The following is a 24,299-nucleotide window of genomic DNA, read 5'->3' on the forward strand; positions in this document are numbered from 1 at the left end:
CTTTTTTCCACTCAAGTGAAACCTGTTGTTTATGTAGATGGCATAGTTGGCGACCTCAAAAACATGAATCCACCCATCTTTCTTCCGAATTCGGGACTAACTGCCCATTTCGATGAAATTCGAGTCAGCTCGAATTTCATCGAAAAAGAGCGCTCACAATTCTTGGCGTTCTTTTCTCAAACATTTCCCAATCCTCAACAGATCGAAGAATCGAAGTTAAAAACTGAATCAGTTAAAATCCAATACTGAAGAATCGAAGTTAAAAACGTGCTTAACTGGGGTAGTAGTAGTAGTGCTTTGCATTATATGATTTCTAGCATATTCTCATGTCATCAGAATTACACATATTACGGACAGCTCACCCCCCACCCCCACCACACACACACACACATATACACACCTGCAATATTTTAGGCAACAATCAGCGGAACCTTTAGAGATGAGTATGGGGAAGCCAACGTCATTTCCATAGCCCTGTGGAAATGACGTTGGCTTCCAAAGCATTAGACTGTCCGAAGGAAAACCGTTATAGGTTCGATCTAGTCGCAAACTAGAACTTTTTCTAGACTAGGCTTTTTTTTCCCCAACAAATATTATATCTATTATGGCCAATAGATGAGCCTCTGTAGCTCTGTCAATAGAGACGAAGCCCTTTGGTCGGAAAGACCTGGGTTCGATTCCCGTCAGTGACCCGAGGAACCTTTATTGGTCTCTAAAGATGGGACATACATGGGTAAGGGGAGAAAAGGGAGTTTGTACTCAATGTTTTTAACTTCTTTACGCCTTACTTATCCTAACCTGCAAATAAACAACATTGTCTTTAAAAAATTAAAAAAATAAAAAACTTACTGCACTTTAAAAGCTCTGTCTCCCTCACGCAGAGAGAGATCTATTGGCGAACTATCGTATGGTTAATTTGGCACTCGAGAATAATCGAGGGGAAATGCGCGCGCGTGGAAAATGCTGTCTAGCCGAAAGTGTGGAATACTTCTTTTGTACATTGCCTTTGGCGAGTTGCATTTGACATCGTCTCCCTGGAGTCATAAATATAACACAAGAGGCCTCGTAGAGTTGCTTGATTTGGACATAATTCCAACTAAACCAAACTCAATGAAATCAAATCCTCGAGAAAAATTTTAAAAAAAAAGATTATCTGCTAAACGTTTTGGAGCTAAAATATCACATTTGGTTGAAGTGATATCTCGGACGATGAAATGTTTCAGATTTTAAAGTCTGAAAATTATTTTTTAAAAAAATCTATTTTAAAGCTTAGCGAAATCTGTGCAACGAAAGCCAACTCGAGGTTTTAGCTAATTAACTTACGTCAAGGGATCAAAGACCATCCCTAAGTTTCATTTGACTTATCTATTTCTTCCTTTTAAATGTGTAATAAGCGTCATTTGGATCCTACCTAATTTAGCAAGTGGATTAGTGAGGTTGGACATTCTCGAACTACCTAAAGAAATGAACCACTCAAGACGCCTTTTCTGCATTTTGAGTATTCTTGAAATATTGGGACAGAAAGTATGGGCAATATCCTGCTTCCTTCATCTACCCGTTCTCCATCAAATAAAGCATCCAATATGGACATTCTGCGGCTATTTTGCCGATGATCATGTATCATGAAATTTTCCATATTCATCGTATATTACTCTTTCGCGCAGGCTTGCACATTTTACCCCGTAAACTTCCGTAACCAATAATCCCGCGGAATAGGTGGGTGATTCTTAATCCCGGTAGTATCCCATGTCTGTCGAAGCGTGTGTTCACAGGGCCGGTTTGCCTGCTTTGCGGGAGGAAAAACCCCAGGATAAACAAGGGAAAAAACCCTGCTGTCCACGCCCAAGATCGGCTAACTTGGCTATGGCTGAGGAAAATCCTTCAGCTCCTCACGTCGCCGACGAGAATCGAACCTAGGACACTCCTTCCCCAGGCATATGGTTGCGAAGCGCATAAAATAAGTAATTTTAAGTCAGAGGTCTTCACCCTTTCAAACAGTGTGGGCCGCATTAAAAATTTGAATGAAGCCCGCGGGCCACTAAGCTATACTGCGGTATTTAGAATTGTAAGATGCTTTCCAGATTCACAAAGAACACTGTGCATTTGGTACTTTACATAAAATCCTATAAAAATAAACAAACTCAGCTTTAAGAGCTAGGCAGGAGTCGGGTTCATGATAAGTAAATACAATCAATACTCGGAAAAAGATAATTTAATGAAGAAAACATTCATTTTTTTACAATGTCAATGGGAAACTTGGCAATGCTTTTCCTTGACCAGCTTGTCGATGTTGGTATCAATGTTGGAAGTCGCTATGCGCAGAGTATTCTCGATGGACTTCGAGAATACAGAATGAAGCATGTGGAGTCACATGCTTCATTCTGGAGAACTGCTCACATAAGTATGTGCCTCCTAACAAAGCGCACATCTTCAAAGCATGCCGGCGAAGATTAGGGAATGCGTCCTCGGAAATGCAGTCTTTGTAAAATGTTAGCAAGGGCACATTGAATAATTTTTCTCTCAAAGAAGAGTTGTTTTGGAGTTCAAGCAGCTCCATTGGTACCGAGCCTGGCATTTCGGCATCACTGACACCGAATGGCATTGAAAATAAATCCAAAGAAGACTGTTGGTTACGAAAATCACTAAATCTCTTTTCGAATTCACTTCGTACACGGCTATAGAGTATTCATCAAGAGACGAACAGTTGGACTCAGCGAGAAGTTGAAAATGAGTTGAGTCTTTTTTTTGCGAGTTGTGCCTCCTAAAGTTTGAGCTTGGCCACAAAAGCTTTGATGTGATCAAACAGAGCGTGCACCAGTTGATCTTTGGATTGTAGCCGCGTATTTAGGTCATTCATATGTCGATCACAAAAGCAAAGTCTGTCATCCACTTCGCATCGCTAAATTCCACAATGAACTGCTGTATTTCGCTCCTTAAGTCAAAGACTCCTCGACCAACGCACATCACTATAATGAACCACATCGCCGTGATCCGCTTCGCACTCTTGGGTCAAAAACTCTTGGAACCGACGATGATTCAATCCTCTTGCCCTAATAATGTTGACGACAGTCACAATAACTTTCATGACGTTCTCAAATCCAATAGTTTTCGCGCACAAATTCTCCTGGTGGATTAAACAGTGGTAATGGACGAAATCTTTGCCTTCTAGTTCCTGTTCTTTCCGTAGTAGCGCAACAAACTCTTCGTTCTTTCCCACCATAGAGCAGGGGGAACCATCAGTTACCACATCCTCCAGGTTGGTTAAGCTGAGGTCGAAAGGCTGGAGCTTTTTCTTGGCGACTTCAAGAATATCAGTGTCCTTCGTCGTTCCCTTCATAGGTCCGAGCGCAAGCAGTTCTTATGTCACATTAAATTGTTGATCAATGCCACGGACAAAGATAGCCAGTTGTGCTGGATCCTTCACATCTTTGCTCTCATCTAAAGCAAGTGAATATGACGTATATTCGGAAGACCGTTTTTTTTTTTAAGTTCCTTCAATGTCGTTGGCAAGTTCTTCGACACGTCGTGCTACAGTTACCCCTGACAAACTTGTTTTTTTAAACACTTCCTTATTATTTGGGCACAGAATATCCCCAGCAGCGATGAGACACGCTTTCACAAACTCGCCGTCCAAGAAGGCTTTTGATTTTTTAGCAATTTTTTCAGCTATTAGATAACTTACTTTGACGCATGCTTCCCTCTGCCTTTTAAACGTATCCTGCTGGCATTTAAAATCAATTTGGAGACGGTGAACGTTGTCCACACAAAGCTGCCCTTGAAGGTGATCGAAATTGGACGTATGCTTTGTCTCATAGTTTCGATTTACATTGTATTCTTTTGGTACTCACACTGACTCCTGACAAATTAAACACACTGGCTTATCGTCGATCGGCACAAAAAAAAAGTACAAATTGCTATTCATTAAAAACCCGACAAGAATCACTAGATTTACGCTTTTTACTCGTAGATGCCATAGTGATGGAAGGTGAACCCAAAAAATGATCCCAAATGACCGTGTAACGGTTATTATCCACTGAATATGTCTCACACTAATGAAAAAAGTCTGGCAGTATAAAACCACAATAGGCTATGGCTGACACGACGAACCTGCTTGCGCTTATACACGAATATCCCACTGTTCACGACATACTGACTGACTGTGGATGAGATCCTCTTGTATTTATATGAAAATAACGAAGTATCGAGAACCTTCGAGATGTATCTGGAAGGCACTAGACAGCGCACTCGAACAAACTACTCCTTCAGCCATCTACCTGCGACGTTAGTACTAGTACTTAAGTACCGCTTGGCGCTAGTGGATGGCTGAAGAAGCATGTCTATTTAATATTTATTTTTATAGGATTTTATGTAAAGTATCAAATGCATAGCGTTCCGTGTGAATCTGGAAAGCACCTTACAATTCTAAATACCGGAGTATAGCTTAGTGGCCCGCGGACTTAATTGAAATTAATTTTTATTTAATCGCGTTTAAATGTTAAGTTTTTTCAAAATGGCCTTTGAAATATTTATAATATATAGATTTTTATTAGATATAATATAATTTTTAAAAAATATGTAATTTATTTCTAAATATTCAGAAACACCATAATTTTAATATGTACATAAAAGTATATATAATAACAAACACATTAACATTACTACGGTGGAAGAACGAATCAATCGACCGTGAGATGCGGTGATTGATTCATTCAATCCAATACCCTTGGAGGGTAATGGATAGCAATGCTGTAGCTAATGAAGCTCTAACTGAGGCTCGGCTATTGCTGTTACCCTCCTGCCATGATCAGAGCTTTAATAATAGCTCAATAACCTTATCCCTACACTGTCCGCTACAGATAACGGGGAATATGAAAAGCATTCTTGCTTCGCCCCTTTAAGCCAGTCCTTATAAGGACTATAAGGACATTACTACGGGATTGATTCATTTAATCCAATACCCCTTGGAGGGTAATGAATGGCAATGCTATAGCCAATGAAGTTCTAACTGAGGCACGGCTATTGCTGTTACCCTCCTGCCATGATCAGAGCTTTAATTGCTCAATAACACCTTATCCACACACTGTCCTCTACAGATAACGGGGAAGATAAAAAGCATTCTTGCTTCGCCCCTTTAAGCCAGTCGTTATAAGGACATTACTACGGTTGGAGTTCAAAAGAGAGAATCGACCGTGAGATGCGGTGATTAATACCCTTGGAGGGTAACGGATGGCAATGCTGTAGCCAATGAAGTTTTAACTGAGGCTCGGCTATTGCCGTTACCCAGCCATGACTAGAGCTTTAGCTCAATAACACCTCATCCACACAGATTTTCTTCATTCAGATGACGGGATTAAGAGTCAAGGACTCAGTCCATCTCCCAGTTCTTTTAAGAACTTTAAGAATATACTGTGGGGGTGGAATGTGATTGGGGGAATCAATCAACGGTGAGATGCGGTGATGATTGATTCATTCAATCCAATACCTTTGGAGGGCAATAGATGGCAATGCTCTAGCCAATGAAGTTTTAACTGAGGCTCGGGTATTGCTGTTACCCTCCTGCCATGATCAGAGCTTTAATAGCTCAATAACACCTTATCCCTACACTGTCCTCTACAGATAACGGGGAAGATGAAAAGCATTCTTGCTTCGCCCCTTTAAGCCAGTCCTATAAGAATGCACAGTATGGGGTGATTGGAATCGACCGTGTGATGCGGTGATTGAGATTAAAACCCTTGGGGGGTAATGGATGGCAATGAAGTTCTAACTGAGACTCGGCTATTGCTATTACCCTCCTGTCATGATCAGAGCTTTAATAGCCAATAACACCTTATCCCTACACTGTCCTCTAAGCCCCTTTAAGCCAGTCCTTATAAGGAATATGCACAGTGTGGAGTGAGTGGCTTGAGGAGTCCTTTTTTAGGACTTTCAGGGTAACGAATGGCAATGCTGTAGCCAATGAAGTTTTAACTGAGGCTCCGCTATTGCAGTTACCCAGCCATGGGTAGAGCTTTTAGCTCAATAACACCCCATCCACACAGATTTCTTCATTCAGATGACGGGATCAAGAGTCTAGGACTCAGTCCATCGCCCAGTTCTTTTAAGAACTTTAAGATGCACAGTGTGCAGGAAGAAGACCTTACCCTGGGAGGGTAATGGATGGCAATGCTGTTGCCAGTGAAGTTCTAACTGAGGCTCGGCTATTGCTGTTACCCTCCTGTCATGATCAGAGCTTTAATTTAATAGCTCAATAACCTTATCCCTACACTGTCCGCTACAGATAATGGGGAATATGAAAAGCATTCTTGCTTCGCCCCTTTAAGCCAGTCCTTATAAGGAATGCACAGTGTTCCCCCTGTGGTTCCCGGAACAAGAATAGCACCAATGTAGCTAATGCACGTCGTACGAGGCGACTAAAATTGTTACCCAGGGAGGGTAACGGATGGTAATGCATTAGCCAGTGAAGTTCTAACTGAGGCTCGGCTATTGCTGTTACCCTCCTGCCATGAGCAGAGCTTTAATAGCTCAATAACACCTTATCCTACCCTACACTGTCCTCTACAGATAACGGGGAAGATGAAAAGCATTCTTGCTTTGCCTCTTTAAGCCAGTCCTTATGACTATAAGAGGTAAGGAATGCAGAGTGTTGGGTTAAGTTAATCGACCGTGAGATGCTGTGATTAATACCCTTGGAGGGTAATGGGTGGCAATGTTGTAGTCAATGAAGTTCTAACTGAGGCTCGGCTATTGTTGTTACCCTGCTGCCATGATCAGAGCTTTAATAGCTCAATAACAGCTTATCCCTACACTCAATAACACCTTATCCCTACTCCACAGATAACGCGGAAGATGAAAAGAATTCTTGCTTCGCCCCTTTAAGCCAGTCCTTATAAGGACTATTAATAAAAAAATATTCACAGTGTCAGGTTCTGAAACCATCAATTTCAGAAGTTCATCCATTATAAACATTATATGTATATAATGCTTATATATAGTAATAAGATATTTACTATATAACTTTATTAATTCATTCGTCGCAAAACTTTACATTTTTAGAATATAAATACATCGAGGTTTTATTTTTTTTTATCTTCTGTACAAATAATGCACATTGTAGTACAATTAGATATATACTAAACCATTATATTTGAATTCTATATATCGAAAGACATTTATTCTAAATAAAGGATTTCGAAAAATATTCCTCTATTAATATTCTTAAGTTGGAAGAGTGCCTTAGATTATGGTTTATAAGTCATTAATCCAATAACGTCTGTTCATTTCCCAAAGGAATAGCTGGCAAATTTTTTTTTGGTGTGTGTGTGTGTGTGGAAATGATCAGTGGCTGCTTTCAACTCTCACCAACACCGAGGCTGGATACATTCTCGTGGCGTGCTAGATAAAAGGTGATTGTTCCTAATGGTGATTAGCATTTGTTCGAAATGTACCAGCGTGTCCTAGAGTCGATTTTGCAGAGTTGCAGGATTAAAATCCCGAGTTTGTTTCGAGATGCGGGAGGCTTAATATGCCTCACCCAAAGATCGAATAAGAAATCAGCTTCAAAAATGGACTTAGAAAAAGTTATTGTAGGGGGTAATAACTAGAAATAAACCTACGATGGTTATTAGACAGGTCAGGGAAGTTACCACGAAACTATTAGTTCTGAAACATTCAAACTAAAAAAAAAAAAAAAATTAAAAAAACCTGTTTTTTTTTGTTGTCGTTATGCTTTCCAAATTTTGAATTCACACCTCTTCCAGTGCTTCCCAGGACACTAATTTTGTCCATTAAAATTTTATTTATGTTCTAAACTATTCATTATGTATTTTATGATCCACTTCCAATTTAATATCTGAATATTCCGCAAAAGTGGAGTACCCGGATGAAAACAAACCATCAAAAAACTTAAAAGAGAAAAATCTTTCAAAATTTTCCATCAACTCTTAAAAACAAAATTATAATTCAGTAATTTTATCGAGTGAGAAATTAACTAGTGTTGCGTTGTAGTTAAATCACCGGCAGCTTGCATCCCGCTATAAGAAGCCTCGCTTTATTTTGTTGCCTGCGCCAATCAGCGGATGACAAAGCATGCCCTAACACACTGGCAAAAGATAAACTCGTTTCACTGAAACCTTAACAGAAACAGTAGGCTGCAGAGGATTTAAGCCAAACCTTCCTCCCACATAACGAGGCTCAAATGACTAAGTAAGATTTAAAGAACACTTTCTCCTTTTATTGATTCCTTATTATTAAGTAAAAACGATTGGTTTCCTGTTATCAAGACCCCCTCACTGAGCGCGCGCCGGTAAGCTAACCATTTATCGATCCAGAAGCTCTCTTTTGCCTTGTCGCTGGCGTCGAGGGTAACACCCGAGGCAAAGCTACGAGTTATCAACCTCCCGTGCGTCTGTGTGTATGTGATACACTTAAAGAAGGGAAAATTTCTTTGGTGCGAAAATACACTTACGGCGGAGCAGCTCCAAAGAAAAGTCTGGAAAGAAGTTAAATGCTCCGACGAACCTTATTAACTGACAGGTTTGTTACATGCTTCTAAGACACGGCGATTACACGGAGTGTCATGTTTACAGATGTTTATGGCCCTTGTCATGTTTTTTTTTTTTTTTTATCTTTTATTATTATTGGTCTTACTTCTGCATTTTAGTTTAATAAAAACGTAAAAACTATACGCAAATTTTTTTTATCAATTAGTAAAGGTTTATTAATTCGAAAATTAATGAAGGAAATCTGATAATTAAATTATAAAAAGGGAGTTGGAATTATTAAAATACTTGAGTACGCTTGCTAATGTATTTATTTAATTAAATAAATATTTATTTATATACTTGGTGTTTTTAGTACCGAATTTTACAACCAGGTGTCCCTGGATCGTTTTACTACCATCATTTGCCGCTAGAGATCATTTGGCATAATCGTTTTAGTACCATCTTTAGCTGCTAGGCGGCCATTAAGAATAAATTGTTTATAATTCTAGTACCATAATCACCCGCTTGGCGGAGATTGATCTGTGTTCAGTAAAAATTACGTAACAATGATTGTATATCGATTCATTCAAGATGTGTTGTTCGTTCTAAAGAATTCTAATAAAATTATATAATTGACTGCGTGATTATGAAATTATATGAATAATAGTAGGCCTTTTTTTTTTTCGAGGAATAAAGATTGTCAGGGAAATAAAAAGGAATAAAATGTGATCATATTGAGCAAGTTGTGTAAGAAAAACATGTTTGCTACGGTGAAAATATTAAGGTGAAGAATTGGACCGTAGTAAGAGAAGTGGTAAACATGTTTACCTCTTGCGACTTCTCTTCGAAGCTTTCTGATGATTTCTCAAGAAAAAAAGGAAACAAAGTGATAGAAAGACTTTGACAAAGAGGAAAAAAAAGTAACGGAGTGATGTTTATATAAAGGAATCGAAGCATCGCCATTGTGTAAGTTGAGCGATGGGGTTTTTATTGAATTGAAGGTTTTAAGGGTGAAGGTCTTAAGAATGGTTGAAGGTTTAGTAAAGGTTAGGGGGTTTTATTTTAAATACTGGTTATAAAAAATACAGGCTGAGTCCCAAAAATTATTTCTTATTTTACAAACATTTATTTCATCTCCAATTATGGAATAAATAATTTTTTATTCTTCAGTAAATTATGCGATTTATTTTCGAACTAGATTTCAGTTTACTTTGTTAGTTATCATCGACGTGATGAATCATCAGAATATCGTGTTGATGATAACTCCAGAAGAACACGATAACAGTTATATTTGAATATATTATCCAATAATGGATACACGACCGCAGAACAAAGAAACTGCGCATCACATCAAATAACTTTTGCTCTAAAAATCCAAAATTTCTGGAAATAATAATATTCCGATGGCTGGCAGGATTTGTGCCTCAGTATCTACTATGAGTCGCTTTAAGATTTAATTATTCCTCCCCAAATAATGATTTCAATCTCCAAATGATAAGTGTTTGAGTTTCTTCTTCTGAGGAGTACCAACAAGTTCGAAACTCCAGTGTGACTTTAGTTCGATTGTGATTTGTTTTTAAATTTGATCTTAACAATTTTACGATGAAAAAAAAATTATAAATATAAATATATTTGCAATTGTATCAATGTTTTTAAAGTTTTTAATTTTTATTTGTTTATTTATTTTTTTTTAGTTTATGAGTGCATTCTGAAGCATCGTACAAAGTCATTTTGAAACGGTCCCAGGGGAAAAAAAAAAAAAGATTACAACAATAAATAGTTGTATTTATTTATATTTTAAATGAAAATATTTATTCTTATATATTTTATTTTATTTTTATATATTTATTTATTTTTATTTTTATTTATTTATTTATTTTTTTTTTTTGAGAAAAATTGAGTTTTATATATTAAAATGTTTTTAATATAAAATTTTAATATAAATATTAACAATTTATTGACTATTCGATAATTAAAACAATAATAATAATAATAATAAGGTTATTTTCTTCAAAGTTTCATACGCTGTTTGCTACACAAATTGTCTGTCATAATAGAGGGCGCTCCTATCCTTCCTTTTCCGACATTCAAACTAAAACTTCAACTTTAATTTATTAGGGCAAGACTTTTCTGGCCAGCTTTATTACAAGGAGTCAAGTATGTCAGAAAATGGTGGAGTGGCTCTGGCAAGAGCAACTCAGTTCATTGCCACGATAAGCCACGCGGTGCTTGAAATGAGGAAGGAAGGAAGGAAAAGTAGAAACATAATGAAGTTACTTGGCCAAAACTGATTTCATAACTAGAATAGGATACGCGTGCCACGCGATATAACACTTGTGTGAAATGGACAACAATAAACCACGTGCACGTGCAATGACGTATAAGCCACAATTTCGTTCATTTCACTTCAGTTGGTTTATTTCCGTTTTACTCTTTCACGTGACATTCACACCGCACGCGAGATAACAATGAAATTGACGAAATGTTTTGAATTAAACCTTAATTGTAGAATTCATAGAATTATTTATTCTTCATTTAAAATTCTAATTCTAAATACGAACTTTATAATTTATAACCGAAATTATGTACACATAGTTGCACAGTTTTTATTTTCATTTATTTATGAGAACAGAAGCGTGCGTTGAATTTTGTTCAGAATTTAAACTTAGTTTAATTCAGTAAAAAATACTCAATTATTCAAAACGGATTGCGTTTAATTCGCAGAAAAATTTGTCTCGAGTCTAAATATGACAACCATAAGGAGACTACAAATAAATTAATGATGAAAGTTTTCCAATTATTTCCTCTCTCGAATTTCTCACTGCATTTATTTGGCTAAAAATAAAACTTCTGTGCACTCATCTAAAGATAATCTCAAAAATTTCTTAGAGGTTTTACGCTTTATTGCTTCCAAATAATGTTTTTTAAAATTATTTTAACTCTTCTCGTTATTCTCCTCAAGAATGAATCTGTTCATCCTCCTCTCCCACTAGGAGAATGCAAGTATAGACCAGAGATGACTCTTTTCACAATTTTTGGCTACTGTCCAGAGTGAAACTACACAAGAGATCTGCTTTAGACCGACATCCATACTTAACCAAGTTTGTTTTGTGTCGACACTGTCCATTATCATATTCTCTGCCAACGAACTCGCCTCCTAGCTCCAATGAATATTTTTCCATCTCTGTTTTTGATTTATTTTTTATTTTTACTTTTGCATCCGACAATGATTGCACTTTTAATACAACAAACGACTGTGCTTTAACAATTTTTCTACTTCAGCAATGTGAATACAATTCACAAAAAAAAAAAAATATGGTCGACGTGAAATGGACAACAATAAACCACGTGTATGTCATGTAAGCTACAGTTTGTTCGTTTCGATTGTTTAACCACGTGCACGCGCTTGCCGTGTAAACGACAATTTGTTAAAGAACAGCCACATGACTGTTCTTTAACAATTCGATTTCAACAATATAAACATAATTGACATAATAGATTGTGAAATGGACAATAATAAACCACGTGCACGCGTATGCTACAATTTATTCATTTCACTTAGTTTTGTAGTATAAATAATCGAATGTATGGTTACTTTCGTTTTTTTATATTACAATTTTATACGTACCATAATATTTTGTATATCGATTCGATGAGAAAGAAAAAAAAAACAAACCCCTCTAATCTGAATCCGTTAATTCGAACTTCGGATTATCGAAAGGAGTCAGAATTAAACTTTGATTTATTCATAAATGAAGGAAGCATTTAGGGAATGTTAAACTATAAACGAATAATAAAATAAAAATAAAATAAATAAAGAGAGAGAGAGACAAAGCAATTGCTTAAGAAGAATTGTGTTTATTTATAAGAGTTTAGTCCTGGACATGTTCATAATCTTTGATAAATTATTTAGATTAAAGCACACGGTAATAAATCCGGCCCATGTTGCATTTGGAAAATTGCTGCAATTTGTCGCAGTTTACTACAAAGAGAAAGAGAGAGAGAGAGAGAGAGGGAGGAGGGAAATGGTTAGCGAGAGAGAGAACTCACGTCCTTTACCGGGGCTCGTTTTAGAACTTCGCAGCAGGCGCCCCCTATACCAAAAAATCGAAGCCCACGTGCGCTTGACTCAGTCGAGGGAGAAGGCTTGTCAATTTGTCACTGACAGCAAAGGACAATGCTCGGTATGGAGGTTAGCTGTTCGCGCGAGCAGAAACAACACAGCGACAGAATAGAGGAAGCTTTAGGGGGGTTAAAAGGGGGGAAAACATTAGGAGGAAAAAGCAAAGTTCTCCCTTTCTCTCTATCCCTCGTCATTCACTGTAACAGATCGGACAACAAAGTGCAAACAGTTGGCGTTTTGTTCTTGCACGAGAAGTACAGAAGAGAGAAATGCGTTGATGGCTTGATTTAAAATGGAGCTTAATGCGCTAAGTGTGTGTGTGTGTGTGTGTGTGTGTGTGTGTGTGTGTGTGTGTGTGTGGCTTCTCGCCTTTGCTAATTGCTCTCAACAGGTTGAGTCCACTTTTACAGCTATTCTTAAAGCCTTTTAAGATTATACCGTGCAAAAGTAATTCGATTTGATTTGAAGGAGCTTCCGTAGCTTAGTCGAAATCGGCGGATATCCTTTGGTTGAAAGAACTCGCGTTCACATCCTCCTCTCGGACTTGAAGAATTTTTATGAATGATTTTTTTCAACTGAGGGTGAGTTAACCGATCTTATGCGGAGTTTGTGTTGATTTTCTCCTCTTGGAAAAAAAAACAAACGAATTTTTAATACGGAAAGCACTAAAGGTGAGTTAACCGGTCTCGTACGGAGGTGGAGTTTTTTTTCTGGCAACTCGGGGTTTTTTTCATCCCACAAAACAGACAAATCGGCAAGAAGAACACACGCAATTTACACACATTGTATTCGCCCTATTAGATTCAGTTGCTTTAGCCGCAAATCCAAATTAAATAAGTAAATAAACAAAATAATCTCTCAAAACAGAAAACACATAAGAAGTTAACAGAAATAATACCTGACCTCAAAGGCTTAACTGGTTCAATGTTAATTTAAAAATAAATAAATAAATAAAATAAAGTTCAAATTAAAGATGACATCTTAGATTTTTCTTAATCTTGGTCTTATTATTCTTCTGCTGCATTGAGCATAAAATATTGCTACAAGCCAATGAGGATTCGAAATCTTTCCAAATAAGAAATAATCTTTAAAAAAAAAATCAGTAAATAAGAAGATTCGAATTATTACCATAATTTTCTAACTCACTGTATGTTCATGTCACCTGTTGCAATGTATTTTTTTTTTAAATTCTGTTTTTTCTATCCCTAAATGTATTACCTTATTTATCGATTCCCCCCCCCCCCCGCGATACATGCTGTGCTTATTTCTCTCGAACCCATTCATATTCCTAACGGCTGCTAAAGAGAAAACAGTTGGGCGTAGTGCCAACTTAGCGTCATCTATCATACCCCGGTTGAAATCCACTCAAATAGTAACTTCTATTTTTCACTTTTAGAGAGTTTATCGAGAAGGAAACTTCACTTTATTTATTTATTTATTTTTACATTAACCAAAATAGACAACTGTTTATATTCTGTGGGAATTCTTGACCACTTCTGTTTGTTGTAGCTAAGACGATCCAAGAAGTATTGAAGAAACATTAAATCACTACAGAAATCCGTATTAGGTAACTTCTGACCTGTTTGAGGAGGTCAGTTGCAACGCCCTCTGTTCGATAATAATTTAAACTACTAGTGCGTTGTAAGCAATTTATTTATTTTATTTTTGGAGTGTAGTCTAAAACCTAATAAACAATGGAAAGAATTTGTACTTAAAACAGCACGCCCACAGAGTAAATGAAACCTCCCCCATCCCCGGAAAAAAATCAAGGAAGAATAAAAAAAAAAATAAAGTATCCCACATAACCTGTGTATCAATAACACGAGCGGTTTCCTCAGGGTGAAAAAAATTCCGATATCTATCCACCTAATCATTTCAAAAGGACTAAGCTGGTTGGCTGAATAAAGCGGGAGTTTGGTATCATAGCAACGCCTTCTCGACCAGCATGCATTAGTATGATATTGTGACGTGGGATACCAAGATAGCCTAAACGGTGAGTATAGTTTTTGTCAATGTATTTCATCCTGACAGGGATAGGAACAGTTTGGGGTAATCCTGAACTCCCGAAATTAAATTTAAGATTTAAAACTCCGTATCCTCTTCCTTACACACACACACACACACACACACACACACACACACACACACACACACACACACACACACACACACACTGTTTTTATATGGAGTTTCTTACAAAACGTGATGATGGTGAACGGTATTTTATTCTTTCTCCCACAGTGAGTTTATTGGTAGATTCCCCCGCCCCCCCCGTAAGGATAAACTCTATAAAAGTAGACGGATGGCGCTAGTGGCGAGAGTTGAGTCGCGTATGTACTTAAGGTATGCAAATCATTGAACACACGGAGATTTTAAATCAACGGGAATGGTTGCTAGGATACGAACACCAGGAAGCTTTAAGACATTGTAATATACACCCCGTCCTACTGAATAACAGGGTGGGTGGGTGTTCGATGCGATCGGTTAGTATTGCCACAGCACAGTATTAAAGGGACTTAATGATAGTAGTTTTATGAAGGGAGTGTTCCCAGATAAAATGCAAACCACAGGGGAGATGGACATCAAATCTGTTTGTGGTCGGATAGTCGTGTTAGGAGCTTATGATATTACAATGCTTTTTGGTGTAAATCCCGGGATAAGCCACAGGTTTCCCGTTGGACAGAATCGCATCGAGTTAATTAGATGGGAATTTGTGTAAACCACTTTGCAACCTGTTGGAACCGATTTTGGTGAAAAGTTTGGGAAAACTATCGGCAGGTGTTCTACTTTAGGACTAGGGGAATTTAAACAGAGCAGCCTAGGGAATAAAATAGGTCTACGAAATAAAAAGATGGAGGAATGAAATTGTCGTTATGTTGGTTTAAGAATGTGCGTCTTTTATATCATAAATCAGTTAAAATCTTTTTCTCAAAGACAGGAGACATTTGTTGATACTGTTGACTCCATCGGGCAATCCAAAGATGAGAGGACAGTTTGCTACGTATTAGGCTTACTGGCCTGTTACAGAGCTGACTTAAGCCTTTCTAAGTCGTACCCGTCCCGAGCATAAAGGTGACTACCCCTATGCCTCCCGGTATATCCTATGACTGTAGCTCGTGTGTTCACAGCGCCGATTCGCCTGCTTGCGGGATGAAAATCCCCAGATGAACTGGCGGAAAAAACCTTGCTGTCCACGCCCAAGACTGGCTAACTTGTCTATGTCTGCGAAAGATCTTTAAGCTCCTCACGTTGGCGAACGGTAATCGAACCCAGGACACTTCTTTCCCAGGCCTATGAAGGTAAGTTAGCCGGTGGAATATGGAAGTAGCAAGGCGTTTTTCATCTCTCAAAACAAACAAACAAACCAGCCGGCGAACGTACACAGATAACAGACATAACATACTGACTTCATAGCATCAACTGGATCCGACCAACTCAATCCAATCCTTTAACTGTTAGGAGTGGGTTCGGTTGGTCAGATATCCTATAAGCTTTTGTGATTATATATTATTATACCTGTCAATGATTGTTATTATTTTTTTATCTGATTTTATTTTTCCTGGAAGATCAACTGTATCAAAGATTCCTCGTGATCTGAATTTAAACATTTTCAATTATATTTCTGTACATTCATGAGTGAAAACATTATGGCCACCTACTTAATAGCGTATTGGGCCTCCTTTAGTGGAGATAATCGCTCGGATCCGTCTTGGTATTGACTCCATATGACCATGGAAAGTGTCTTCATGTATTCTGGACCATCTAAACAGAATAACATCTCGGAGGTCCGAAAATAAACGAGGCGCTGGCGTCGACATCCGGATGCTGCCTTCTACATGATTCCACAAATGTTCGATGGATTCATATCAGAAGAATTAGCATCATGCGAGCCTTGTAAGGCGGGAGCCAGATCCATCGGGCAGTATTGGTGCCACTAATATTCTATTTCAGGACAACTGTGCAGTCTGCTTGACCGGAAGCAGGCTTAGTGTGATAATGTTTTGGCTCATTATTACGTTTTTATTGAAATATTTTCACCTTGTGCATAGATATTGGATAAAATTTATAAAGGTAACATAGCAGCGGCGGAATAAATAAAAAAAAAAAAAAAATCATTGATTTAAGGTGAATGCATCGAAGTCCTTTCAAGCGAAGGCTGTCTTAATAGTTGGTCCTTACTGTAAGTTCTTGTTTTTCAGATAATTATTCGTCATCTAAGAAAAGATTTCGTTATCATAATCAAACATTAGCTTTAAAAAAAGTTTTTAAAATAAACAATTGAAAAAAAAAGTAGCAAGAAACGCACACGGTGCTATTATGTTTTTTAATTGAATAAATTTCACGGCATCGAACCCAATGCATGGATTATTATGCAAAAGAATTTAAAAAAAAAACGTAAAGATTAAAAAAAAAAAATATATAATTAACGTGTGTGTGTGTGTGTGTGTGTGTGTGTGTGTGTGTGTGTGTGTGTGTGTGTGTGTGTGTGTGTGCCCAGTCAGTGGTCTTCTGGTGTCCAGTTTACTCTCCGACGACCACAATCCTGGGGTTGTTTTCCTGGTTATATTTGTTGTGTTGTTTAGTGCGAGACCACCAAACTACTTCCGTGTTCTTTCCGTGTGCGTTTCCGTGTTCCGCGTCCCCAATGAGTAAGGTGTGTGTGTGTGGGTTCTAAAGGGTGCTTCGTTTATCTTATAAGTTGCGCACGAGCAGTGTAGACTCCTTTTGCAGTCGATTTTTTTTTTTTTCTTTCTAGATAGGATTTTTTTTTTTTTTTCGTTTTCCACTCAGGATGTACCGAGGAATCTTTCTCAATTCAATTTCTCAATCTCAGTTCAATCTGAATTGAAGTGAATTTAGTAATGTTGTAATGGCGTAAAGGAGAAAAGATGGCCTAATAAAACTATCATTCTCTCTCTCTCTTTCTTTCATTCACACATATATCATCATCATATCACCATACATTTGTGTCTGTTCTGTATTTATTCGCATTTTGCGTTGCATTTTTTGTTTTCGTGATAAATTTCTTGTCCCTTTTACACTGAATGCTTCATGTAAATGGTATTCCCATGCCTGCTTGCCTAATGATACTGCCCCTTATAGAACAGGCTCCTCCTTGCTATTTGCATGTTCAGTCACGCTACTCATGTAACTGTTGATGAAAATGTTAAAACAGAGACATCTAATCAAAATGACCACAGTTCTGATCGTCTAAAACAATTTCGCAGTCCGTTTCCAGCTAACTTTATTCATACAGGTGTTTATTTGGCAGTTTTATGTATTACGTCGCAAGGAATAGATTTTAGAGACGTATTTTGGGTGAGTTTCATTTTTCTATCTATTCGTCTGTTCTGAGATAGATGGACGAATTTTGATGAAATTTGGAAGTTTTACTAAATCGAATCGTTTTGACCAAAATGAAATAAAATAAATCGAATAAAAATATGCGCTCAATGAAATGAAAGGACAAATAAAATAAAAATAAATAAAATAAAACATTACACTTACAAGCTAATGGATGAATTTTGGTGAAATTTGGCAAAGTTGATAAATTTTGTGATTCCTGATTTTTTTTAAACAGAATCATTTTAAGTGCAAGAATAAGACAGGTATTCCAAATAATATGCAACTATATGGTACACAGTGTACTAAACCTCTTACCGTCCATAAAATATTAAAATGTTTTTTTTTTTTCCATTTTTGGATCATTCACACACAAGTACAGATAATTTTACGTCACTAAACCCTTTTCTGTTCCTTAAACATTTCTTATAGAACCTCTGTTGATTCCTCGAGATATTTTTTAGAAAAAAAAAAAAAAAAAAAAACTTTTATTTTGGATTTTGCAAATAAAAATGAAAAATGAACAATAAAATAGTTACGACAATAAAAACGTCATCCTATTATTGTCTACAAAAGCAGAAGCAGTGTTGTAGTCATGAATGGTTCGGCGTGTCTGTGACAACACGACGTACAACTTGTGGTTACCAAAAAAAAGATCCGATTTCGATTCTTATAATAGACGTGTGAAACAGTTCAAGCGCCTTTTTCAAGTAAAGAGGAGTTAGCTGGTCGCATATAGGCATGATAACGTTTCCAGGAAATCCCATTTTTTCATTCATCAAAATGGACTAACTAGACTGGGAACACACAGCAAAAAAAGACTTCAAAGAACATTGGGGAGTGTAATAAGAATGCTCAGAAGGCTAATTATGTGTAGTCGGAAGAACTGCTTGGCTGGTTAACCACCCCAAATGCAGATTTGGAGTGGTTAACGTATCCGCTCTCCAACCAATAGGTCGCGAGTTCGGATCCCACTCCCCGGGGATGGATGTTTGGGATTGCCTTTGAGTGGGGAATGAAGTTCATCGCCCCGCTTATTAGAGGCCTGAAGTGGCTTGAAAAAGTTCCATGTTTGATCACTAGAGCAGGGTTTCTGAACTATGTAAAAAAAAATAATAAAAATGAACCTTTTTATCCCACCCATTGTACTAATGCACTATAGGCTTACAACCTTTTGTGAGTGAGAGTCATATAAAAAAAAAGAAAAAGAAAAGAAAAGAAACTAAGATGTATGGTAAGATTGGGAAAGGCATTGAAAAGAGGCGGAAACTCAATTACGGGCTACTAACCAGAAATCTGCATTTGGAAGTGGTTGACCAATTAAACCTCGATCTGAGATCAATTTGAAGACATAATAATTAGATTTCCTTCAATAAATATACGGAAGGAAACTTTAAGAAACAAGATCTGATATATATATATATATATATATATATATATATATATATATATATATATATATATATATATATATATATATATATATATATATATATATATATATATATACTAGGGGAGGTCTTCCTAGGGGTGGTTATATATATATATATATATATATACACATACTAGGGGAGGTCTTCCCCCCTGGCGCCTACGGCGCCCAATCCCCCGAGTTACGGACTGGTAGGCCTGTTCTTTATGAACCTCACTTTAATTATTCAAAATCACAAAATGAAAATAAAATATTTACTATATAATCAGTCATGACATGCGCGTTATGCTAATTTCAGTAATGAATACTAACACGTACTGTTCTAATGGTCGACAATGAGTTTGATTGTTGTAATCCTGAAACGATAAAAGTGTTGTCTCATGAAGGCAAACACATTGTTGGACATTTTAAATTTCGGCTTATCTTTTTATATATATAGAATGGATATATATATATATATATATATATATATATATATTCATTTGGCGGGTTTACCTGTTTCGAGGGACGAAAAAAACCGACTTGTCGGGAGAAAGAAAAAAACCTACTACCGTTTGAGAGCGGCTAACTCACCTTTGGTCGAAAGAGACCAGATGAAAAGTTCCTCACGTCACTAACGGGAATCGAACCCGGGTTTTTCTAACCCAAGGGGTTTGTCTATGCCGACTGAGCTACGTTATCTATTATTCATGGATAATGGCAAAGGCCAACATAAAACATAGTTGATGGTATTATGTTTTCTAAAACCAAATAAGATCGACCATTTTAAGATATATTGAAGGCAAAGCACCACACACACACACACACACACACACATACATCAGTCAAAATCTTTTTTTATGAATTAATATTAATGAGTCACCATGGTGATTCAGTATTTAAATTCTGCATATTTAGATACTCGCTATTGCTTTTCTAACGTTACCATTGAAAGGTCTACAGCATTTTCTTTTATCAGTACTACTTACTCTTATCAGCACTATAGCAACCGCTTCTCAAAATCAAGGAAAATGTCGTAGGAAATCTATCCGATAGCTTTCGTATGCATTATCCAAACAACTGCACACAAAATGAACGAGGACTTGAGATCAGCGCCTCGCAAGAGATCTTATCTAGCCAAACACTCGTAAAAGAAATAATCCAAGATCGTTGTGTATGTAAGCAATCATTTGAGTCGTGAATAACTTTACCAACCGCATTCCTAAAACAAGATAGAGAGAAAGAGTAAAAGTCACCCATCTTTGTTACCGGCTGGTATGTAAATCTTCCTTCATGAGAAGAAACAATCGATTAAGCAAATCCTTCTATTAGTCTTATTATCTGGAAAGACAGTAAACGTTGGAATAAATAAATAAACTGGCTCTCTCTATCTTTCTCTTTCTCTCGTCGGCGCAGTTTCATTACTATTCACTACTTGAAGTCTCATAATTCAAGAGGTTCTGGCATGGAACAGAACCTCTTAACATACAAAGCGAGTTGCATGTTCCATCACTAGAGGGCGCCAAGTTTGCCTCTTAAATAAAAAAAAAAATCTAAAACTAATTTTCAGGAATTTTATTATTCGAATTAGATTATTTTAAATAAATGAATACACGTTATTCATTATGTTAACAAATATTATTAAAAATTAAATTTATAGCCATATTTTAATAATTACCTACTGTTTTTTCGCTTATCGCACAGTTAAATCAAATTTTAAAATTATTATTATAACAATAACGTGAAATGAAAACATAGGGAGCGCTGTAGTAATCCCTCTGTTATACCGAATGATAATAAAGGTAACTCTCGTATAACGCGGTACTTATACAACACGGCTTCGATAAAAATACAATATCTACAAATTGTAGTAATCTTTTATCTTTTCATATATTTTTCACAGCGCGACTTAAAAATCAAATTTTATCTTCGTTAAATTTGCGTCTGCCCGTATTGCGCATGCAGTTATAAGTAGTGAATTTATATTAGAGGAAATACCCTTTAGCACGCATGTACATCAATTGTATACTGTATAAAGTATTTATTGTTGAAAATTGTCTTCGTTTTCTGCCAGGAAAGTGCATTAAAAATCATAAATGTGTTAATTTCAAGCTGAGCACTTTATTTTCTGGTGAGTTACATGCAATATGTAATCCTTGTTTTTGTAAAAAATTTATTTTTATAGTAATGACCACTTAGAGGGCTTTTGCGATATGGTTGAAAACGAAATTAGTGAATTAATTGATGGGGAAATAGATTGAAATGAGGAGGAACTGGTACAATTAATAGATGACGTCGAAGCAAATGGCGGGGGAAAGTTCCTGCCGAAGATTCTGATTGCGATGAATCCGTTAAAGAATTCAGTTTAAAGAAATTAGCAGAAGATTGGACTTGGTAAGAAAGTTAGGAAGTTATTTTACCCATAATGATCCCTCAATGGAGCGCTCCGGAAAATTCACGAGACAATTGGATATTTGTTTAGCTCCATATTATGAACTCAATAAAAAATTGCAGGATAGTGGTAAGCAAGGTCTTATTACTGACTTCTTAACTAAACCAGCCGAAGTATGCAATGAGAATTATACAAATGATATCTAAGAGATTTCAAGTGATGAAGACGTCCGGCCACTCATAAATAAAGAACATCTATGAAATGTTAGTTTTGAAGACAGCGATGACGGTTAAAATATGCACTATTTTATTTTGCCTAAAACATTTCTGCATTATGTGCAATGAAGTTTACGTACAATTCGTAATTTTTTATAATTTTATACCATGTATTTGTTTCATAGTTTATGTTTCCTTAACTTACATGAATTAAATACAAATATATTTTTGTTGTTGGATATGTCATTATTGTTTATATGATTAAAAAAAAAAAAAAAGATTTCGGAACATAACCCTACTTTTTGTATGTGATCTGAGTCTCGCATAACGCGATTTATATAACGCAGTATTTCTATGGCACCTCACATCCGCGTTATACGAGGGTTACTAACCTATCGGTTTCCATGGAATCATAGAAGCAAGGAAACTTTCATTAGAAATAATAAAGAGGGCGCTTCGGTCTTCATCTGATTGTCTCTTCCTCAATGTGCTCTAACCTCTTTCTATAGAAATGGAGTCACCACTAATCGCTTTGAACCTTTCTGCACGCTTGACATCGGATTCTTGGTTTTTACTTATAAAAAGTCATTCTGTGCTATTTACGATGTAAAAACAAAACGAATACTTCCCATTCTTTACTTATGAGAACAACTCACAACGGGTAACTAACCGATAAACGTCTTGGCTAACCCTCTATGTACTAAGAACTTCGACTCACTTGTTAATACTACAAAAGAGAGACAGACAGGAGATTAGATGAGGTCACTAACATTGTGTGATGCGAGATGAGTTGGTGTTTTTGTTTTCTTTCAGCTCTCCTTAATAATAATAAAAAAAAATATCCCTCTCTCTCTCTCTCTCTCTCTCTCTCTCTCTGAATGCCCTTTTCGCATAGATCCTCCTTTCAGTAGTGATAAAAAAAAGAAGTTTAATTTACACACGTCTCAATTGACGTGTTTTCCTAATAAATGTTTGACGATTGCAATTTTAATATTATTGGTTTCATGTTAATGCTTCGTTCTGCAATCAAAACCAAATCTCTCGCTACTTCACACAATTTCAACTCAATACAGGTTTTCTTAGTTTTTTTATTCTACGTCTGAAACCAAATCTTCTGTAATCTGAGTAGCGTAGTCAAAAAGGACAACGCACGATATTTTTCTTCGGTTAGAAAAAACCTGAGTTGGAATTTTTTAATAAAGACTACTATAGCTTTTCAATTGAAAGTGAGTTATCTAGTTTAATACTCGGATTTGTAAAAAAAAAAATTCTACAAGAATTGGAGTTTCACATCTACAGAAAAGTAGACAAACTAGCTGGGGAATGCATACAAAAGGATGTTTACTGGCTTTGTCAGGAGTACTCTCAGTTTGCAACCTGATAATATTTCAATTCATACTTTTTATTCCTACAGTTAAAACAAAATTTCTTGCAATCTGATAAAATTTAAAGCATAAAAATTTATTTCTTAAATTTTAAAAGCATCCTCTATATCTTTTATTTGTCAAGGAGTGGGGTATGCCGTTCCAATTTTTTTAAAGATAGGCGAGTAGCTTACCCACCCTTAGACGTCACTGATAGCAAGCCCAAGGTTATTAATGATTTCATAGGCATCTAGGGGAAGAGCATATTGATGACAACTGCTGCCATCTCGTGTCCCTTAATTCTAATCGAATATATTATTATTTACAATACAGCTAGTTCGATGATATCTTTTGTAGAGTTAAAAATTCAAAAAGAAAAAACACACTGTTTGATACTGCCAAAGGTCGATTAACTCGGAAACTAGCTAAAAAAAAAAAAGCCTGAAAAACTGTTCTTCTATTAACTGTTTAGAATTTCAATTATAACGGTCTTTCTTCTTGAGTGCTATCGATGCGAACACTACGTGTAGCTCAAAGTAAACATTGTAATCTACAAAATAATTATAATGTTATCGGAGATCCTTCTTTTAAATCGATGTCTGTTTAAACTACGCCAAAAGATATTATCAGCAGAGTCAGAATTCATCAGAATCTTTTGTTACATTTCTACAACGTGGAATCCTCAGGGACTGAATGGTTTCATAACATTCTAGTTATACCAGTGATTACTTACCCCCCTCCCTGACAGCGTACTTGAGTATTTGTGTCATAGATGGTTGCTTCATTGCAACAATAGCGACAAGAACATCATACGGTTACTATGAATCAAACAATAATCAATGATATACTGTATGGGAGACAGCATGGCTTTGTGAAGGGTAGATCATGCCTCACTAACTTGCTCACGTTTTATAACACAGTGACGGCTGAACTGGATACTGCCGGACCTTGCTAAGGCCTTTGACAGGATA

Source organism: Typopeltis vanoorti, chromosome 14 (assembly GCF_054136105.1).
Source record: "Typopeltis vanoorti isolate ZY-2024b chromosome 14, IOZ_Tvanoo_1.0, whole genome shotgun sequence".
Taxonomy (NCBI): domain Eukaryota; kingdom Metazoa; phylum Arthropoda; class Arachnida; order Uropygi; family Thelyphonidae; genus Typopeltis; species Typopeltis vanoorti.